Here is a 20,344-nt window from a genome sequence, read left to right as displayed (position 1 = left end):
ATCCTTTGGCTCTCGATTTATTAGCTTTTACAAGACTCACTATTTCTCAATCTCAGCTCAAGTTCTATTATGTTTGCATTAATAAGCTGACTCATTTCCATAAAGTTAGTAGGGTAATACCAGGATTTAGGTTCTTGATAATTCTATCAAGTTTGGAATATCTAGTTAAATGCAACTAACAAACCCTTTGTCGAGATGCGCAATGTGACACCTCACAGTCTTTTCAATTCATTCTCTGAATTAGTCTTGTTACCTCAGTTGGTACAGATGCCTCAAAATGACATCAGCTATTTTTGCCATGTTTAAGAAATTAAAAGATCAAGCCAATACAGCTGACAGAAATGCATGCCATTCTGGTCACATGTAGCACTATACTTGCATCCTGAGCAAAACTTCCTGGCTTTCAAACTGTGCCAAATCTAGAATATATAGTGTTTGGCTCTGTGGAAGGTCATGCTATCTGTAGGACAGGGAAAACTACAATAAAAACATTTCAAGGTAAATCCTCTTATCTCATCCCTTGGTTGTGAAAGGGCACGAGGAGATTTGACAATAACTGATAGGTTCTGCAACATCAATGTCTAGCAATATTTGCTCTGTCCCAGCTACACGCTTGTGCTGTGTGGTCTATTCATTATCATAGCCTTTGCGGAGTTATACACCCACTGAGATTACCGCCCGGAATTTAGCAGTAAGAAACCCTCTTCTAACAAAATCACCAGTGCAAGTTAGACTTGTAGTAAAGTAGATCAGGGTCCAGTTAAGGCTGAGCAAGACCTTTCTCCATGGTTAGATTAACCAATTGGTGGTATTATTTGGCAAGTGCATCCTGTTTGGTGTGTACCAACTGCAGATTCAGTGGCTAAAACAAATGTAGCTGATGGTAAATAGTCCCCTTTCAACAGGATCGTTTCTGTGCAGCAGTAGATGCCAAGGTACCTTTCTCACGGTCGCTTCATGAAGCCTTCGGTGTAGTGTGTTCTGTTGTTTAAATTCCAATTTCCCTTTTCTATCCACATGGTGGCCTGTACTTTTTCATGCTAGTAGTAGCTTTAGTTGATGTAATTAATAGCATATGCACTTTCAAGAAAGTGTAATAGTGGCTATATTGCATATTTAGAAATGTGTTAAAATAAACAAAAAAAAAAAAAAATTGAGTTGGGAAACTTGTGTCTGGTGCTCGAAGGTATTGAATTCCCTGAGCTTATTTGGGAGTGCTTGGGAAGTAAAAAAGGCAGAAAAATTCCCATGAAAAATCAGGATTTGGTGAAGAAATAGTATGATACTTCAATTTATCTGTATAAGACTAACCCTTCTGGAATTAAAGGTTTTGGTGTAACACTGAAGTCAGTGGAACTGTGCAAAGGATGTGTTTGGTATGTTACCAGTTTTAAATTATTCTAGGGAATTACATTCAATAAATAAAGAAATCCATCACTATTTTCAGTAAATGAAAAGGAAGTAGAAATATATAATGTGGTTGCTTTTTGGGTAAATGGATTGCTGTATACGTATCTGAAAACAGTTTGAATGTTGCTATGAGAATGAACCTTGTAAGAGTCTTACATTTGATGCACAGTGAGGAAGGCATTGCTAATCTCAACCTGAATTTTTAAATTTCCTGGAAATTTTAAAGTTTCAGAACTAGCCTCAGGTAGATCTGCTGCCTTGAGTACATCTGTAACTTAAGAACATTAGGAAAAGCTTCAACACAGGAGAAGAAAGTCATCTGTTTTGGAAGGCATGGGCCTATAGTGGGCTGAGTGGTGAGACAAGGAAGTGCGTGCGAGTGGTGCGAACTCCTTACAGGTGATGATATCTCTTTCCCTACCACTGTCATTTTTGCTGTTATTCTCACTTGCCACAGTTCACCTGCTTGTCCCAGGATCATGGTTATATACCTTTTATGCAAAGCGGATACTTCTACATGGGAAGTACTGCAGATTGTTTAAAAACATTACAGAAATAGATGACTGGTACAGCTTTATGCTGCCAGAATTCACTGGAGCAGGTTAAACCACTGGCCAGTTAAATGCAAGTATTGAAATTGTGCACATTGATAATTCCATTTAAAGCATCTCAAATGACCTGAGTTAACAGAATGATAATTGGATCATTTTAAGGCTGATACACAAGGAGCTTTTTCTAAGAGGATTGAATTGATGCAACTGTGAATCATGTGGCTGCATCAATCTCAAAGTAAATTATCAATCTCAAAGTAAATTATCTGGTAGGCATCAAACCCCTGTTGTATGTTACTGTCCTGTTTGACCTTTTACCTTTTATAATTACAATGATTATAATAAGTCACTGATAATGAAATGCTTCAGACTGCTCTACCAGCTATTATTTACCACTCCATTCATTGCTTCTGTTGGATGAACATGCATCCTAATTAAACTGCCTGTGGAAACAACAAGGAATGCTGAGCTCATGCAAGGTAAACAGCACTTTGCCTACTGAAAGATAAGACAGCACTGACTGTGGCTTTCTGTGAGAACTTCATCAGCTATAAATAGGTAAGCAGATGTCACAAGTCAGATCTTAAACAAAAACGTGTTTTTGATATTTGCTTTGACAAAGACTAAATAAACTCAGGCTGACCAACCTTGCCACAGTTTAGCCACCTCACCATTAGGTAATGTGAGGGTTTTTTTGTCTTCTGATGGTAGGTGGGTTATTTGCTTTTCTTACAAATGAGAAGATACTTCCATGTTTAAAAGGACGATACGTTCTGGTTTTGTATAAAATTATTGCACAGGTAGAAGAGAGGCTGAAAAATGCTTGGATCAATATGTTCAGTATATTAACTACATTTTAGTTCTTTCTGGTGGCATAAGCTTTTTTCCTTCACCTTGAGAGTTTAGCCCCGCCCCCCCCCAGTTTCCTCTATGTTCTTTTTCTAATTGCTGAGAAAGTAATGACACTTTCCAAATACTTTATTTAACTGCCTTGTTTTTTCCTCTCCAGCAGATCAACCCCCTGTTATCCCCAGTGCCTTAATGAATATGGTTTCTTCTACTACATATGCCTACTTCAGCCTCTTCCCTGCTTTCCCAGTGTTCCTGACTGTGAGGCCATAAATTTACCTTTCTCCTTCTTTCTGTGCTCCTCCTAACACTCTGTGTTCCCCACTCGTGCCTTTCCTAAGTATTTTTAGTCCACAATTGATAGGTGAATGAGGAGGGTGAGAGAAATGCAAACACTTGGGCAAATAAAGGCATATAATTCAAACTGTTGTAGCCTTGCAGTATGCACAGGCCTCCTGTCATCACTGCCGCTATCTTCCACAGAGGTCCATGTCTGACTTCATGGCAAATGACAATAAATCAAAATATTACTGAAACGGAACTGGAATAGGCAGTTAGGCAGTACAGAACCAGAACACTGTCCAGACATCAGTTCATGAGCACCAAGAACAGAAAGCAAGCTCCAGAAGATTCGTATTAGAACCTGTGAAGTTGGCTGTTGCTTTTGTAATTTTGGATCAGGAGGTGGTCTGCCATCAGAACAAACAGAATTTGCAGGACCTGGTACTGGCCTGTGCCTTTTCGTTTAATAGCTGTCCTGCTGTCTGTTGAAATTGCTGTTCATTTTGTGGTGTTTACTTTTTTTTTTATTTTAGATTAAAGTATTTATCTTTTTAATCCTCTAACCAATGGGTGGATTCTTTATGTCTTCCCCTTGCAAGAGTTGAAGCTGGTCTGCTTCATTTGTGCTAGCTCTATATTGCTGGACAGTAAATTGTCTGTGATCCTTCTAGGATCTGGTTCTTCTATTACATCAAAACTCTAAATTGCTTGTTACTTATTTTGTGCTAGCAGAGGAACAGCTATGGCTACCTTGTAAATGCAAACTGTTTATGTACTCTGACCTTCTCTGTAAGAACTTGTCTGCATTTTATTTCTTCCATCAGACTTCAAAAGAGTCTGTCCTTCTGTATGATGGCTTCATAGTTTATTCTGAAAAGAATGAACATCTTTCTTCTGTTTGTTTTCATAGACTACGCTCATTAATTTTCCCTTCACTTCCCAAGTATCTTTCAACTGTACCCAGTTTCAGTCATAAAATTTATGTGAGAAAAGGGCAGATGAAAGTACTCTTTCCTCTGGGAAAAATCAATGCTTGTGGAATGACTGAACAGTGGAATTGGGGGGTTGTGTGATTTTGAATGATTGAGAGGGGAAGAAAACGTAAAGAAAAAGGAAAGTAACACAGTTAAGCACAGTGACATTAAAATCGCTTTGAAGTTTAACTCATAATATATATTTCGACCACTAGAGGTCTGTATTTCCCATTTTAAAATAAGAGAATTACTTTATTTTGTATTCAAGTACCATCACTTTTCAAAATACCCTCTGCCTTCAACATTATTTAAGATGAAAACACAAGGCAAAATATCTATCAAAGAACTTCTGCATTTATGTAAAGTATAATGTACCAGAGTGAACTATTTTATTTTAGTATCTATTAGTTTTAAAATGCAGAATAAAGAAAAATTTTCTTTCATTTTCACACTCAAGGATTTCATGTTAGAAATGTGGATGTGGCAAAAACTGGCATAAGTGAAAGGACACCTCTAAAACATTAATTTTTGGGTCTGTGGATTGATGAATAAAATCTTTCAAGTACTTTTTTCGGACATTAAATGCTTAATAATACTACAATGTAGTATGTGACATTTTCTGCATGCTCTTTTTAATAGCCTACAGTGTAATGATGTCATGGTTATAATTCTAGCAGTTGCAGCAAAAGTGAAAGCTTGGACTATTTTTTGCATATACTCTTGCAATACTTACAGAGTCCGGAAACACTGGAAATATTTCTTCATGTTACTTAGCTCTTTGGCCAGTTAACTCTACCAATTCCCTTCTCATGTATGTTTTTTTCTACAGAAGTTGAGAAATCCTGATGTACCTATTTCTATAAAATCTTACTTGCAGATACTAGGGCCAAGGAAGGATTCTCAGCCTCACCAGAACTTAGTAGTTTAGTGAACGCTAGCATGGCAATGATTAGGGGTGGGCTTTGTATAGAAGTTTGACCAATTGATCCACAAAGCACTTGTTATGGTTAGCCAAAAGTCTTTCAGGTGAGACTAAGTTTCAGTATTTTAGTTTATGGGTTTCATTTTTCAGATCTAGGTTTAGGTTTAAAAGTAAACATTGTTTTCTGGGACCTTTTCCTCTATACACACAGGATTTTGTTTTTCTTGGGTTCAATAAATGTATAACTGGACTCCAAAACACTGAAGGATTAATCCTTTTCAATATGCAGTGTGTGTTCAATGTGCAGTGCAATATGCATTGATCTTCCCGGGGAAGATCAGTGAGGTGGTGAGTTTGGAGATCACTGGTTCTGGCTTGACAGTGTACCCAATACTCCAGATATCTTAGATTTTCCACGTGATTTTCTGATCTCTTTCGTTCATGTTTATCCATCAGAGCAATCTCTGTGTTCTTTCTTTGACCAAGGGTGCAAGAATGTGTTGCAAACTCTCTGGTGTTTAAAATGTCTTAGGTTTTACATATCCTTAGATGTGAATATAAAATTATCTGCGCACCAGTAACTTAAAACTGAAAAGATAATTAAATAAACAAAGTGAAATATCCTTCTAGCTTAATACTTCTAGTTCAGTACTTCTGAAACTAAATACCAAAAGGCTAAGCTTCAGAAAAGATGATGTCTGAAAGGTGAATTTCCATGTGATATCCCCAGGTAATATACCCTTGTCCCAGTCACCTCAGTTGCTCTCCCTTGACAGGAATGAAGATCATATTTTCCTTATCTAGGTTATTAAACCTGTAGCTGAACTAGTTTTTAAATATGAAAAACTAATTGTTATAGCAAGAGGCAGTCACTCTTGTTTATACCACAGGGTAAAGAATTGTGTCTTTCTAAAAGATGCTACAGTCACTTAAACCTATTAAGACTTTGAAATGAGGGCATCGTCATCAATCCAGCATGGATTTTTGCGCCTCTGTTCTAGCCATTAGCTTTACTAAAAAGGAAGATTGGTGCCCTCCTATGACATAAAAATAATAATCAGCAGGCTAACCTAAAGTCTGCTTATCAGGGATGTGCCATCTTCTCATATTGCTAACAATGCCATTTATAGTACATTAGGTGCCAGGAAAGTAAAAGATAAATCTGTCTCAGATCAAGGTAGGACTAGAATTTCTAGGGTTTTCAGCACTGACATGAAAAGATTGTTGAAGGGCAACACAACATGAAGTACTGTTTTATTATGAATATACAGCTTACTGCGCATTCATAACTTCAGATTTGATGCCTGGTTATGTAGTATCTTTAGGGTATTTGGAAGTACCCGAAAGAGTCAATAGTTAACAAGAATTAAGCCATCAAGTCCCAGAACGAATAAAAGTGAGATTAGTTTGAGCTGTGAAAGGTTACATGCTGCACGGTTACTTTCTCTGAGTGATAGTAAACGAATGGATTAACACATTTCCTTTATTGCAGCTGGAATTGCCTATATAAAATATAGTGTGCCCCATGTGATCATTTTTAATAAAAGACAGAAATCAAATTCAGGTTTGTTAAGTGCGAGTGAAATCATCTGACGAATTTTACATTTCTATTCTGATAGCTTAGTTCCATGGAATAAGACGTTTAAAGTATTCTTTTTTTTTTAATATCACAGCAGTGCATATCCTACACAAATGTAGCTTCTGCGTACCTAACCACACACCTGAAATTTCCATTGCCATCATTATTTCCATATGGAATGAACCATAAACTTCTACTGTGAACTCCTCCAACCCGAGGAGTAAGGGAATTTACATTAATTCTGGGCTTGATCCAGATCTATATTTCAGCCTTATATTAAAAAGGCCGTGTAGAGGCAAGAGAGAAAAAAACCCAATGTACTGAAATAAAAAGCACTACTGAAAGCCCTTGTCATGCCCTCTTCTAACAAAGCAGAGATCAGATACAATGTGTGAGGTATCTTAACTCCTTTCAGATCATACATAAAATTGCAATTTGACTTACTGGATATTTCATATAGCTATTAATCTGTCTTTAAGGTTATACGGTCTTCTTCACTGATGCTTGTGGGTGCCTCCATAACTATACAAAAATAGCAGTAACAACAGCTGTTCTTCCTTCCCAGCTTGTTGGAGAAATACTGTGTTGTATTACTGTGATTTCAAGCACGCAGAGCTTAATAAGGGGTTACAAGACATTTTCCATGCTGTTTTGAGTATCATTGGTCTCTGGTCATTCTTATTTTTTGCTGGCGTGAATGCCTTTGTGCATCCAACACTGAAAGAGATCTTAGTTTCACTGTCCAGATCTTCTCAGTATTAGCCAATGGTTTCACTGGTCCATTAGAAGGTAGATATCACTTGGAGAGTAGCCTTTTGGGGGGAATAAAGGCTACTTCCACAAACTGCTCTGAATGCAAGACAGAGACTTTATCTTCTACTGCTTTCTAAGGAAGAGACGAAGCTCTGAGCAGCAGAGAGAGACATCTAGGCAATTAGCTTGTTGCTTTGCTGGTTTTTAACAATATCTGAATTTTTAAAGACAATAGCTCTAGATGCAGCTTGGAGGTTCCAATTGTGCCAAGGATTGCTAAACCCAAAACTGGCTCTGACAGGAAGAAACAGTACTTGTGTGTAAAGATCCTTTATAGAACGGAGGATCTTTAGGGTTTTATGCCCATTTTGAAATTCAAAACTATTGAAAAGGTGTCAATATGATTATCAAACTAAGATCATCTCCAGTGCTCAAGAAAAGGCAAGTTTTCTGGATTTCACTTCTTATTGGCATGATCTAATTTTGTGATTGAACCACCCGACTTGTCTGTACTTCAGCCACTTGCTCTTTTTCTAGTTTCACAGCGGCATCAAGAAACTTGCCTTGTAGCAATGCTGGGGCTGGTCTTTTGATGGAACATTGTTCCCACTGCGAGCTTTTTATCTTTGCAACTTCTTGAAAACAGAAAAGTGTGGAGCCTACAAATATCAAAGATCCTGTAGGAGAAATGATGCATTTCTGTTATCTAAAACACATGAAAGGATGATGCTTTAGAGTGCTGCTGCAAAAGGCCCAGACTGTTGTTAAGAAGGAAGCTGCTTTTGCTAACTTAGAGAAGCACATAGTTACCACACAGATTCTACAAAGCTCCTGAAACTCAGCCAAACTTTGGGAAACCTACCCCCACGGGAGGGGATGATGCAACTCCTACTGACAAGGTCAGGCAAATGCTGGAAATGTCTTGTGTAGATTGTTGTTCTCTTGGTGTTGTGCAAACATCGACTTTTCAAAGCAGCATGATACTAAGGGCATAGGCAATATGGAAGATGCAGACCGAAACATTTTGGATGTGTCTGGATCTGGGCTCTGCTAGGGAGTCCAAACACAAAGGTTTTAATGAATCACATGCACCAGTGTTGGTAGGAAAGGATGAGTTAGCCCCTCCTTTGTTAAAACACACAATGAAAATTCACAGCATGTGGAAATTATTTTTATACAGCAGAAAGAAGCGAGAGGTTAGTAACCTCAGGGGTGCTATGTAAATCTTTCTTTTGGGAGGCAAATGAAATCTTTGCTGCTTTAGAGGTTATTATTTGCATTCTGGGATTTATCATTTGATGATTGCAATTACGGTGCAAGTAATGTTTCAGGGCCTTGAGAGTAACAGTTACTCGTGTAGACTACGGCTTGTAGACCTGAGCCCCAGAATATTAGTGTCTCATGGGGACTCCTTGCTCACAACCTGTTATTGTGTTACTGACTCCAGGACATGAGAGGACACATCTATGTATTGGCTCTTCCTCGCTGTTTTTGCAGCATATAAACTCTAACCATTGTTGTATTTTAATTTGAAGCCTAAAATATTAGAAGTGCGCACCACTTAACATGGCTGTTGGCCAGAGCAATTTCTAAAACACTGATTCTTTTTCTATAGGGACATGGTGCTACTCCCACAGGCAGCTGTGAGGAAGCAACAGGTACACAGTTCACTTCTCCGCTAGACTCCCCTGCCTCCCATGATGAAGACTCTCCACCCTCCCAGCTTTTATTAATTGAGATGAGCCAATGACAAAGGTAAATGGTTATATCTTTTCGTTTATTATGGGTAGCTGTACTGCAATGTAACGTGTGTGAAATGAAACATGGAGTGTCATGAAACCTGGGCCTCTTCTGCTTTTTAGTCCAGAGAGAACAAAATGTGGTAAAGGATAAAACATCTCTCAAATTCTGTTAAGAATGTTAAAGTAACAAGTGTCATTAAAGGATGGATAATAAGTATTACTATACTCATTATTACTAAAAAAAAAAATTAGAAAATCAGAATAGCCAGATTAGGATTGGCTGTAAGAGGGTTACTACAATCTACTCTGTGAAAGTCCAGATACTGAGTATACACTTACCAGCCTATAGGTAAAAACAGGTAAAATTTGTGTAAATTCAAACTCTTGGTTATATTAGTGGTGGCTGATAATTTAGCAGAAAATGGGATTTCATGCATCTAAATTAGAAATGGTAATGTTCTAAAATGGTTAATGCATGAGTGCCATGGCCACAGCAATATGCAATCACTGTCAGAATCTTCTCTCTCACTGGCAGACAGCACAATAGAAAAGGGAATGGAAAGGTCAAAGCTGCAACTGATTCCTCACGAAGCAAAATATCTAGTTCAGGGAGAAAGGGATTTTTCTGAATCTATGTGCAAGTTCTTTTGGCCTTTTTTTGTTTTAGAGCTTTACCATGAAAGATGCAACTCAAAAATCAGTGCTGTTACTAGTATAAAACTACTGAAAGTGATGTTTTAAGTAGGTTTATGTTGCTTCCTCTAGGTAAAGGTGTTTGCAGGAGGAAGGGTAGGGAACACAGTAGATAACTTTGTAGACAAAAATGGGAGGTGAAAGGACTTCTTTGTGGAATTTCAGGTTAGTCCAAATAGAGGCTTCCTTAATTTGTCCCGGTAGTTTAGTTTATTTAGGGACTACTGTGTCATTTGCCTATTCTCCCACAGTCATGTTACTCTTCTTCTGCTAAGCTAGAAGATGCAGAGGCAAAAGTTAACATTATGTATGCAACTTAAGCTCCTGAACAACTTCCCTGAGTTAAAAGTGAGATAATAATATGATGAGCAATGAACCCTGCAAGATAGCGTTATTTCTACTTTTCTGGTACAAGGAACTGCCTTCCTGTACTTTCTTGTAAAACAATAAGAAAGGTGCTACAAGACAGCTTATACACATAAAGTTGCTCCAAGTCGTGCGGCAAATCAGTAACATTTTGACATGTGCGGAAACACTCTGATGTGTGAGACATTACCTGTACATTAATCCTCAAAAGGACATTTTCGTACCATTAAGCTAAATAACCAGGGTGGAGCCACGATGCACATATGAGCTCTTAATATGCAGTCCCTTCTGCAGTACGTACTTTTTATTTTTACTTTTTTCCCCTCTACAAACATAGAGGGCAAGTGTAAATTAGCGAATAACAAGCTTTAGAAATGCATTGTGCAGAACAATACAGTTATTTTCATCTGCAATGTTGCTAATCTGTCAAAAAGTGGGAGAGAAAAGAAACACTTAAAACTCTCTGCTTCTACTCCAGAAATGGGGAGATCTCTGCCAAGCAGAGGTGTTACACTTTCTAATCTAATGGAAATCAGTTGAGCCAGCTGAGAGTAGTTCATGTTGTACATTGTTATCTAAAAGGACTTTTGCTTTCTAAAAACCTCTAACAAATCACATCCCTGTTTCTTGCCTATTACCAATGTGGTTAAAGTGACTGATAGAAGCTTTTTGCTTTGAGTAATTAAAACACTAACTGAAAAACAAGCACACATGCAGATGCAGCACGTCTATGTCTATGTGAACATAGACACAGAGATATCACTAAAGTCTCTGTCATCTTAACTAAACCAATTAATGTGGAAGTTTTATCACTATGTTTCCAATACCGCGGCTAGTGATTTCCGCATAACTTCCTACTACTCAAAGTGTTACGGCTCTGGGGAAAACAAACCTCACATCGAACATTTTTTTTTCTTTTGACTTCATGCTGAAAAATAGTGTTTATCTTACTGGAGAAGTAAAAGTTAAATGTATTGTAGATTTCTGGGCAAGGAAATGGATATTAGATTTCAACACCTTTGTTCAGAGGAAGCTTTGTCTTCCATGTGTCGTAATTCAGCAATATGTAATAGGATTTGGTTCACTGTGTCTGATTGCGATACTTGATTGCTTCTCTTTCCTATAATTAATTTAGATATCCTTACAGTGGGAAAATATCACACAATCGCAATATGCCTCAGAAAAGGCTTTTCTTCCTTAAATGAGAATGTTAGGAACAGCCTGGAGGGAAAAGTTAAAAGATTAAAAGAAAAGGATCAGCATGGAGGCTTCTTAACGAATACCTCATTAGGGTCAGAAAGAGGGAACCAAAGGCAGAAAGGAAAGAAAACAGTATGAGAAACTGGTAAAGTACAAGAGTTTATTCAGACCAAAAAAATCTTTTAAAATGGTAATGCAGCTAAGCCCAGGAGAAGTTAGTATCATTGTAAATGTTACTAAGTATAACATGGAAAACGTAGAGGCCCAATAGCACTTTCACTTGCACAAAACTCCTGTTAAGGGGAGATCATTATGAGGACTAGAAGAACATCTGAGTAGCCAAATATAAAGACAAGCAAAGTATCTCTGATTTTTGTACAAGTCAATTGGACTAGTGAGGTGCTAAGGGGTTAATCAAAGAGAATGGAAGGTCAAATACAGACACCTTAATTCGTGTCAGTGTGAAAGTATTATCACCCATGAAAAAAACAAGGAACTGTGATCCCTAGTGCTTTGTCTGGAAGGTGGCACACTTAATAGAATGATACCAGAAAAGATGTTCTGCCAAATTTGTACAGCTTGTTTCCCTTTTTTTTTTTTTCCCAAAGTAAAATTTATTGCTCTATTTTGAAAATAAAATTCATTAGTGAACTCTCTTTGCTGTCCTGGCTCTGAGATGTTCCTTGTGGATACTGAGCACCAGCAGTAGCAAAACAAAGGCAGCTGTTACAGCCAGAGTGTGAGCTAAGCTGTGATGCTGTGAATCAGTGCATCCTCAATGCAGTGCAGTCTTGCTCTCAAGCAAACTTAACTGCACAGATGCCTGGAAAGGGTAGCACTGTGCCCTCCAAAAGGTGCCACATGAGCTTTACTTTAGTGCTAGGAAAATTACCAACTGAGCTGAGCAAATGCTTGGATGTGTGGCTGTCCTGTACTGACATGACTTTTTTTGATGGTATGTTTAAGGACATGGAACACCATCATAAAATGTATTTAAAAGCAAAATATTTTTGAACCCTTTCCTTTGAAGTGCTTTTTAGGAAGGACATAGGTAAAGAAATAGCTTTTACCTGAAATAAAGCCTGATTTGAGAAAAAGAAAATCTGTAATTGTCTTATGGTAAGCTGCTAATAACAAAGCCAAAAGGAAAATAATAAAGACAGAAATCTAACAGCAGAGCTAGAGTCCCACTTTGAAAACAGATGTTGATTCCTGCCCCATGCTTTCCATTTCTTATTGTTGTACATTAAGTAAAGAACCTGAGGAGGAAGGAAATCCTGAGCAACTGCCAGAAAATTGAGTGGTAGCAGACTAACTCTTAGACTCAATGTACCTCATGGGGAGAACGGGGGAAAAGAAAATTGTATGAAGTTTTAGGCTTGGATAACAAGAATGGGGGGAGAAAGGAGAAAAGATGAAAACCAATAAAGAAAAAGATGAAAAGGCACCAAACATCCTATAAACTTGGATTGGGAGGGGCATGCATTGTTCCTCAATAAACAAGTTCAGGCTGCATATTTGTACATTATGTGCTGCCTGCGTCAAGCAAAGGGTCTGGCCAGGCTGTGATAATGCTAAAGCAGGGTTAAATGGAAGATAACTGCCAACAGAACATTTTTTTAGGAAAGTCAACTAGTGCATTTTTCTCCCATGCGTAAGCCCCCCAACATAAAAGTACAGCTGTTCAGTGGTTTTCTGTAATGTTTTACTATTTGTGTGGGTCCCTCCGAGCTAGAAATGCTGAGGCACAGTACTCTCACTCAGTGTATCCCTCTCAATTTTCAGAAAACTGAGGGATGCTGCTTTATTTTCTGTTTCTGCTCCTATACTTCATCTACCGATTATTAGATTCAATGAGCCACTGATCAATCAGTAACTGACAAACTTGTGACCTAGAAGTAAAGAAAGGCATAGGCAAATTATCTGAAATTAGGCATTCAGTTAAATCATTCTTTGTTCTGGCTGTAACTCTAATTATAGCTTTCACCTCTAACAGTGAAATACTGTCTAAATATTGACCTAGCCCAAATTCAGTACTAGTTTCTCTAGATATTGCCAGTTACCTTTTGCAGTAGCCTGCTTTTTGTCTCGTCTTCAATCATGCCACTCACTGACGCATTGCCAATCTGATCTCACTTTCCTGCTGTGAGGTCATCTTCAGTTATTACCCATTTTCTGTGCCTGTAAGAGAAATGCTACTCAACTACAATAAAAGGAGATAAACACCACAAATAGTTACCAAGCATTCTAGCTAGCGTTGTTATATAGCTGATACCTGGACAGTTTTGCTATCAAACGAAAACCAAATGGAATGAAAATTGTAAAAGACAGTTGACAGCCCCAAATCTGTAGTTCTTTCAGATGATGGTGCAACAGAGAATACTAACAGCATGCTATTTGGGGCGTGATATTTTCCTACCCTTAGTTGCAATTCACTTGAAAGCTCAAGGTAATTTTAGTATAATCCATCATTTATCTGAAGATAAGGCCATAAATGATCAGACCAGCCATTCTATTTCATATGTGCTTTGTCTCAAATAAGCACAGCTGTTAGGGCTTAAGAGTCAAGATAACTTCTTTTCACTTGTTTGTTACAGTTGAGGTAAAAAAAATATCAAGAATAAGTATCATAAGTCCCCTTGTTTGCCAGATTTGTTAAAGTCCCTAAAATGTTCAGAAATGACACAGATTCTTCTAGAGTACATCTGTCATTATTATATTTTTTTGGAAAAGGATAAGTTTTAGAAGATGGTACAGAACATGCCGAGTGCTCTGAGTACGATGACTATCAGTGAAAGTGATCTTAAGGGACAAATCTGTTGATAGAAAGGGAACTAAAACCAATATTGTGATTAGCAAAAGCTTACTGGCTTGCTTTTCACTGCAGGGTTTTTTAGACCAGAAGGAGGAGACAGAAAATGATACTGTGATTAGTAACTTTCTGTGCAATAGCAGCTGTATATAAGAAAACAGGTCTGCTGGAGCTTTTCTGATCTTGAGGCTGTAGCACTTGGGCCCCATACGCGAGGTTTATACATCTTTAAGCTCTAAGAGTAAATTATGTTGCCACCTACTCAAAACTCTGCAACTTATTTGAACTCACCTTGTACACATGACAAAATGTTAACCTTGCATAAAATCTTAATTCCAGAATCGTTTTCTTAATCACCTGGAAAAATGTATCACACTTCTAGAGTGGAACCTGTCTTGATAACTAGCTGGGGTTCAATTCTCAGCAATAGCAACCTGTTTCTTCCTGTTAGCATGGTGGAAACTAACCCTAAAATAGTGTGAAAAGAAAAAAGTTAGTCTCCCCTCCACTTTCCCCTCTCTTCATAAGTGAACTGCATTTTCCATTTTGTCTTCAGAATTCCATGAGATTTCTAAAAACTTCCCTTTGTGATGCTTTGCAATTTTTTCTTACCTAGGTCCTCAAACCTGATGCTAACAATGCAGAGGCTAATATTTTAAAAATACCATAGTCTCCCTTGGGACAAACTGCCCAAAAATCAGAAATGCTATCCAAGAATACTGCAAAATTGTTAATTAATATTTGAGAGTAACATATGGTAAAACACACCATCCGCACCACTGCACTTCTGATGGAATTGTTGCACAACTGAGAGCATGAGGCACAAATATCAGCAAATAAGCTAGATAAGGCTTAAAAACTGAAACAAGATTACCCAAAGACTAGAGATTTACCTGTACATGCAATAGAGCCTACAAGTAGACTGCCGTGGGCCTGTAACGGCCAGACTATACCCTGACCCAGTCCTCGCAGCTGTAAACCAGAAGTCTTACCAAACTTGTAAATCTGAAATGATTCTGAGATTATACTTCTCTTTCTGGAGAGAGATGATGGTTTAAAATCAATGAATCTAAGAATTTGCAAGGGATTCTGATGCGTAATTACTCTTTAACTAGCATTACAGTCTAGATTAATCTCTGCTCTGTCATTTATCGGGGCAGGTCTGATCCTATTCCCTGTCAAATAAGTAGTCTCTTTCACTCAACTTGTGCCATTTCACTTAACTGCCCGAGTCTCCTTCATTATAGCTAAGGAAACAGCAACGGTGGTTTTGTTTAAACTTTCAGACATCTCTTCATGTTAGTGCTTTGGGTGCCAAAGGAGATATGTTGCTGGGCTGCCAGCATTCCTGTCACAAATAGGCGAGGGCTGATTTTGCTTTGCTGCCCACCCCAGTTCTCCTAACTTCGCTGTTTGGCCGCTTTCTCTGTCACATCTAATATACTGCCCTAGAAGAGCTATTCATATGCTGATGAAACTTGATAACCTGTTTCCACAACTCAGCTTTAAGTATAACATATCCAAATTTAATTTTAGTTTATTTTTCCTCTTATTGAGGTGTGCCTGGGAAGATAACCATTACATTCAGGTAAAAAAAAGCACAAGATTAACCATGTAATGTGAGTCAGACACAGTATTTCGTTAAAATAATGCATAAATACCCATGTTTTCTATCCAACTCAAGACAGAATGTGATTTTCTGTGAACTCACCAAGGCAGAAAAGGAGACTTGAAGTGTGGGGAATAGAGATATATGCCAACCACTCAGAAACAACTGGATGCTTCTCACAGTGTGATTAGATGCCCTAAAATTTGGGCAGCAATAGCCACAGGAGAGATTATGAGTAGTCCTGGTGATGACACTAGAAGCTTCTGGACTTTAAGAATGTCCAGAGAAAAAAAGAGAAGTAGCGAGCAAATGAGAGTATTCTGTGACTGCTTAAAACATTTTCAACTAATATTATACTTTTGAATAAACAAGAATTTAACTAGGAAACTGTAATGAGAGTTTGTAGTTTATGTAATCTTAAATTACCAGATTAATTACTGGAGCTGTAGTAAGGAACCATAGGCAGTGCCAGAGAAAAGGACTACCTAAATGCGTTCCTTCAACAAACACAGAGGATAAAATTACTGCAGTGCGGAAAACTTAGGAGTGTAGAAAAATGCAGTGAGTACCCATTATCCAAAATAAATTTTTTAATGGGAATTAACTCTGATGTAGAAAGGCTCTTTTAGCTCTGTTTCACTGTCAGACAAATGTTTCACTCTGCTGACTGTGGCAGCCCATTTCACTTGTTGACACCACAATCTTTTAAATTACAGCATCTTTCAAAAATATGAGGTGCGTACATATCTCCGCATTTGCAAGCACAGTCCATACGTTTTAACAGAATTATTCTAGAAAGTGTAAATAAATCACCGTGTTTACATCCCACATCTGCCCCTGTTTTTATAGTACTAGAAATAGCAAAAAGAAGTGAGATACATTTTCAGATATTTAATACAATTAAAGATAATAATACTCATTCAGCGGGTGACACAAATATAAATCATGCATCACCTTGTTCTAAGTGGACTGCAAAAAGCAGGTTGTAGAGTTGTGACACTTTAAACCTAAAGGCAGCACTCTCCTCACTTCTGCAGTGCTGTGGCTACTGGCATTTCAGGCTGGTATTTACTGCCTTTTAAACCAGTAACTTCTAGCTGCAGTTTGCACCTGCTGTCCAACCCAAGCAAGGTATGTTTCCAAGCAGGAACACAGGAGATTCCCTGCTCATTGCAGGTGGGTTGGACCTGTAAATGTTCCTTCCAACTTTCCTCTCTTAATCATACAGGACCACTTTGCTTTCTCAGTTTAGCAACACAAACTAAGAAGCACTCCATAGTATTAACTGATTTTTCTCTGCTATGTACTTCAAGTTGTAGAGAGGAAAGGCGGACAGAAATAGCATATTCCTGCTGGAAGGGCATATAGTTAAAACTCTTAATACAGGGCAAAAACCTAATTTGTACGCACTTCATATTTTTGAAAGATGCTGTAATTTAAAAGATTGTGGTGTCAACAAGTGAAATGGGCTGCCACAGTCAGCAGAGTGAAACATTTGTCTGACAGTGAAACAGAGCTAAAAGAGCCTTTCTACATCAGCATGGTAATTACCTGCTTCAGGCCATATTCAATCCTCCTATTCAGGCAAAAATCTAATCATGTTAGCGGTGTGGGTTCATGAAAGTGAAAAGAGAAGATACCCACACGGAGCCCCCATCCCCCCTAAAAATAAAATCCAACAACCTAAACAAAACAAAAGTCTCTCTTTAACCTCATCCCTTTTTGGGGCTTGTATTTTACTGAGCCCATTAGGAGCCTGTCCCATGCCATGCAACACAACACAATCAAAACAAGGACTGCTACCTATGAAAGTGATGGAAATTTACAGTGAGCTGTAGCCTGCTCTGGCCAGAATCCTGCTGCCACTTATTGCCATATGTCTCATTAATTACAGGGGGTTTGCAGAAATATGGACGTGGACATAACATAATCCTACAAATTTACTGCTTATAATCCAATCTGATTGATTTATCCAGCTACTGATGTGCGAGTGGATTGGCTCAGATGAATACAGGGCTTGTGTGCCTGTAAATAAGTGATAGCATTTTAAGTGTTTTAGCATATGGAGAGTGGGAAGACAGTAAATATGTTACAGGGTGTCACCTGAACATGTTGAAGAACTCTAGTCCAGTTTCATTTTTCAGTCCAAACTAAGCTTAGGAGCTGGCCGATAAAGAGGGGGGAAAAAAGAAAACAAACAAACAAACAACAAACACCCCCCCATTTTTAACTAAAGTTTAATCTCTGGTTGTAGATCACTCCATTTTTTTTTTTCTCCTGTACGAAGAGGGATAAGTCTGGTTACGGAGCATGTACGCTACAGAATTTTGATGAAACCAATCCTAGTTGCTAATAGGTGTAAGTTGTTCGCACAAAGTCTAGAAAATAATCAGCATTGATTTTAGTGATTTTTTTTTTTTAATTATTATTGTTAATTTCTATCATGGGCTTAGCACATTAATGAAAATTTCAAGTGCTCATCTAGATCTTGCCTAGCGCTAGCAGGGCTGCCTCTCCTGGGCTGCTGGGAAGAGCCTTGATGGTGAGAAGGTGTCACTGCTCCAAGCGCTGTGCCCTCTGTCAAAGGCTGCCTTTGCTCTAGCTTCAAACTGTTGACGAGACACCAGAGCTCACACACGCGGTGCGGCTGACAGCCTGTGGGACACTTCGCTGTCTCCAAAATAAACCTGTGGGATGGACCTCGCAGGGCGAGCCAGGGCGCAGAGCTTATGTGCCTGCTCTTTGTCCGGCACGGAGCCTTCATCTAAACAAAGTATAAATTCAGCGGGAGGCTGTACCAGACACCGCGAACACCTTCCTTCCCCCGGGGCCCGGCGGCGTGGTCCCAAGCGGCCGGCGGGACGGCAGGCTGCCGGCCGGGCTCCCGCGGCAGAGCCGGTGGCGGGCACACGGGGGCGGCCGGCGGGACGCGCCTTACCTGGCTCCGCGGAGGGCCGGCCCCGGGGCGAGGAGCGGCCGCAGCCCGGCTGGGGCGGGCGGCGCAGCCCCGACGGCGCTGGCTGGACTCGGCTGGGCTCTGCGCGCTCTCCCTGCCCGGCCGCACCGCTCCTCCCGCTCCCTTTATAGCGAGGGGCGTTGCAGCCCAGCCCAGCTCGCCCGCTGTCTCTCCCCACCCATCTCCCGGGACAGACCCCTCTGACCGGTCTCCCTCCCACTTCCAGTCCTTTTCCTACGCCACCTCCTCGCCCCGCGTCCGCTGGCGCGCCTGCAGCCAGAGCGCCCCCCGCCCCTCCCGCTGTGGAGGCCGCCGGTCCGCATCCCTCCGCCGGCAGCGAGGAGGTGCCCGAGGCGGGGGGAGGACGGGCAGGACGGGTGTCTCTCTTCATGGTAGTGCAGAGCCAGCGCCCAGGGACCCGTGGGTACTTCGGAGGAGGGCGAGTGCCAGCCAGAGCCGGGCTGCGTGCGTAGTGCGAGGGATGGGCATGGGGCGCCCGCTCCTTCCTTTTGCCTTCAGCTTTGTGAAGTAGGGGTTGCAAGCGGTGTACAAACTTTTCCAGTTTTTCTAGGAATCCTCCAGGCTGCCTGTAAGCACAACGGAAACGTTCAGATCATCACTAGTGAAGCTGCAATATATGTCAAGTTGCCATAATAAATCTGTCAAACTTTATTCTCTGGGAGTAGAGGGGAGAAGGAAACAGGGATGTTAAATCCCCTCGGAATACATACATGCTCTTCGTGTCACTGCTGGCTGACATTAAAAAATGACTTTGTGTATGAGGGATTGTTTTTTGTTTATTTGTTTGTTTCTCTCTCTTCTTGATCTGGTAAACAGGACAGGGAGCAACTTTTCAGGCAGTATTTCTCAGATTCTCATCAAGTTCTGTTTTATTTTAGGGTCACCTGACCATAGTTATGGACAGAGATAATTCTTCCAATGGGAACTGCACAACTGCAGATTGCTTTCTAATCTTTTTATACACCTGGTGTGTTTTTGAAGGCCCTCCTAAGGAAGACATCATGACCTAGGATGGTAATATCTTTCAAGGGTTGGCAGTCTAACTTTACTGTGGCTAAGAGTAATTAGGATCTACCTAGTGACAGTGATAGGAGAGGGCAAATCAAGAGGAAACATTTGGATTCTGCAGTAATAACAACTTTAGCTGGAATAATAATTGCTTTTCAGCATCTGCACATGTATAATCGGCAAGGTCTTGTCTGGCTATAATTTGTTTTTGAAAGTCTGTTAGCTAAATCAGAGGTTCAGATAGAAATGCAGAACTGAGGCACATTACATGAACTTAATTGTTCCAAGCTGTGTCTGGTGGGCCACGGGTGCGTTACATGAAGGCACTAATTCACCTGTGACATAATCTTGTCTTGATCTTATTTATGTCGCGTCAAGAAAAATCATCTGCATTTTCATCAGAACAGCAGTCAGGATCGAAACAGTCTATATTGGCAGCGTGCTGCCCTCCTGCCACTTGGGGAGTTTGTAATAGGCTTCCTCTCTGAAGAGATCGTGCTGAGTTATCTTCTAATGATGAACCATGTGCATGTTCACAGATTTATCATGACAGGGACTGGAAGCCACTTGCCAGTAAGTGCTATTCAGGCCTCTACAGTCCCTGAAGCCAGCTACAG

General features: G+C 39.8%; 1 protein-coding gene across 3 annotated transcripts in view; it reads right to left on the bottom strand.

Moving 5' to 3' along the window:
- The window catches only part of AGTR1 (angiotensin II receptor type 1), a 28,706-nt gene extending 9,907 nt beyond the window's left edge, over positions 1-18,799 (bottom strand). Inside the window, exons 1-2 of one of the 3 annotated variants that reach the window (XM_074590765.1) lie at positions 18,681-18,798; positions 13,385-13,502 (exon numbers count right to left, since the gene is read on the bottom strand). The gene's annotated coding sequence lies outside the window, so the exon portion shown is untranslated. Of the gene's footprint in view, positions 1-13,384; positions 13,503-14,424; positions 14,528-18,680 lie in introns of those variants that run through there. The other 2 variants (XM_074590766.1, XM_074590767.1) reach the window with 2 other exon arrangements.
- Positions 18,800-20,344: the final 1,545 nt, after the last annotated feature.

This window comes from Larus michahellis, chromosome 6 (genome assembly GCF_964199755.1).
Source record: "Larus michahellis chromosome 6, bLarMic1.1, whole genome shotgun sequence".
Taxonomy (NCBI): domain Eukaryota; kingdom Metazoa; phylum Chordata; class Aves; order Charadriiformes; family Laridae; genus Larus; species Larus michahellis.
Note: the sequence above shows the minus strand (reverse complement) of the source record. Positions and strands in the feature narration are given on the sequence as shown.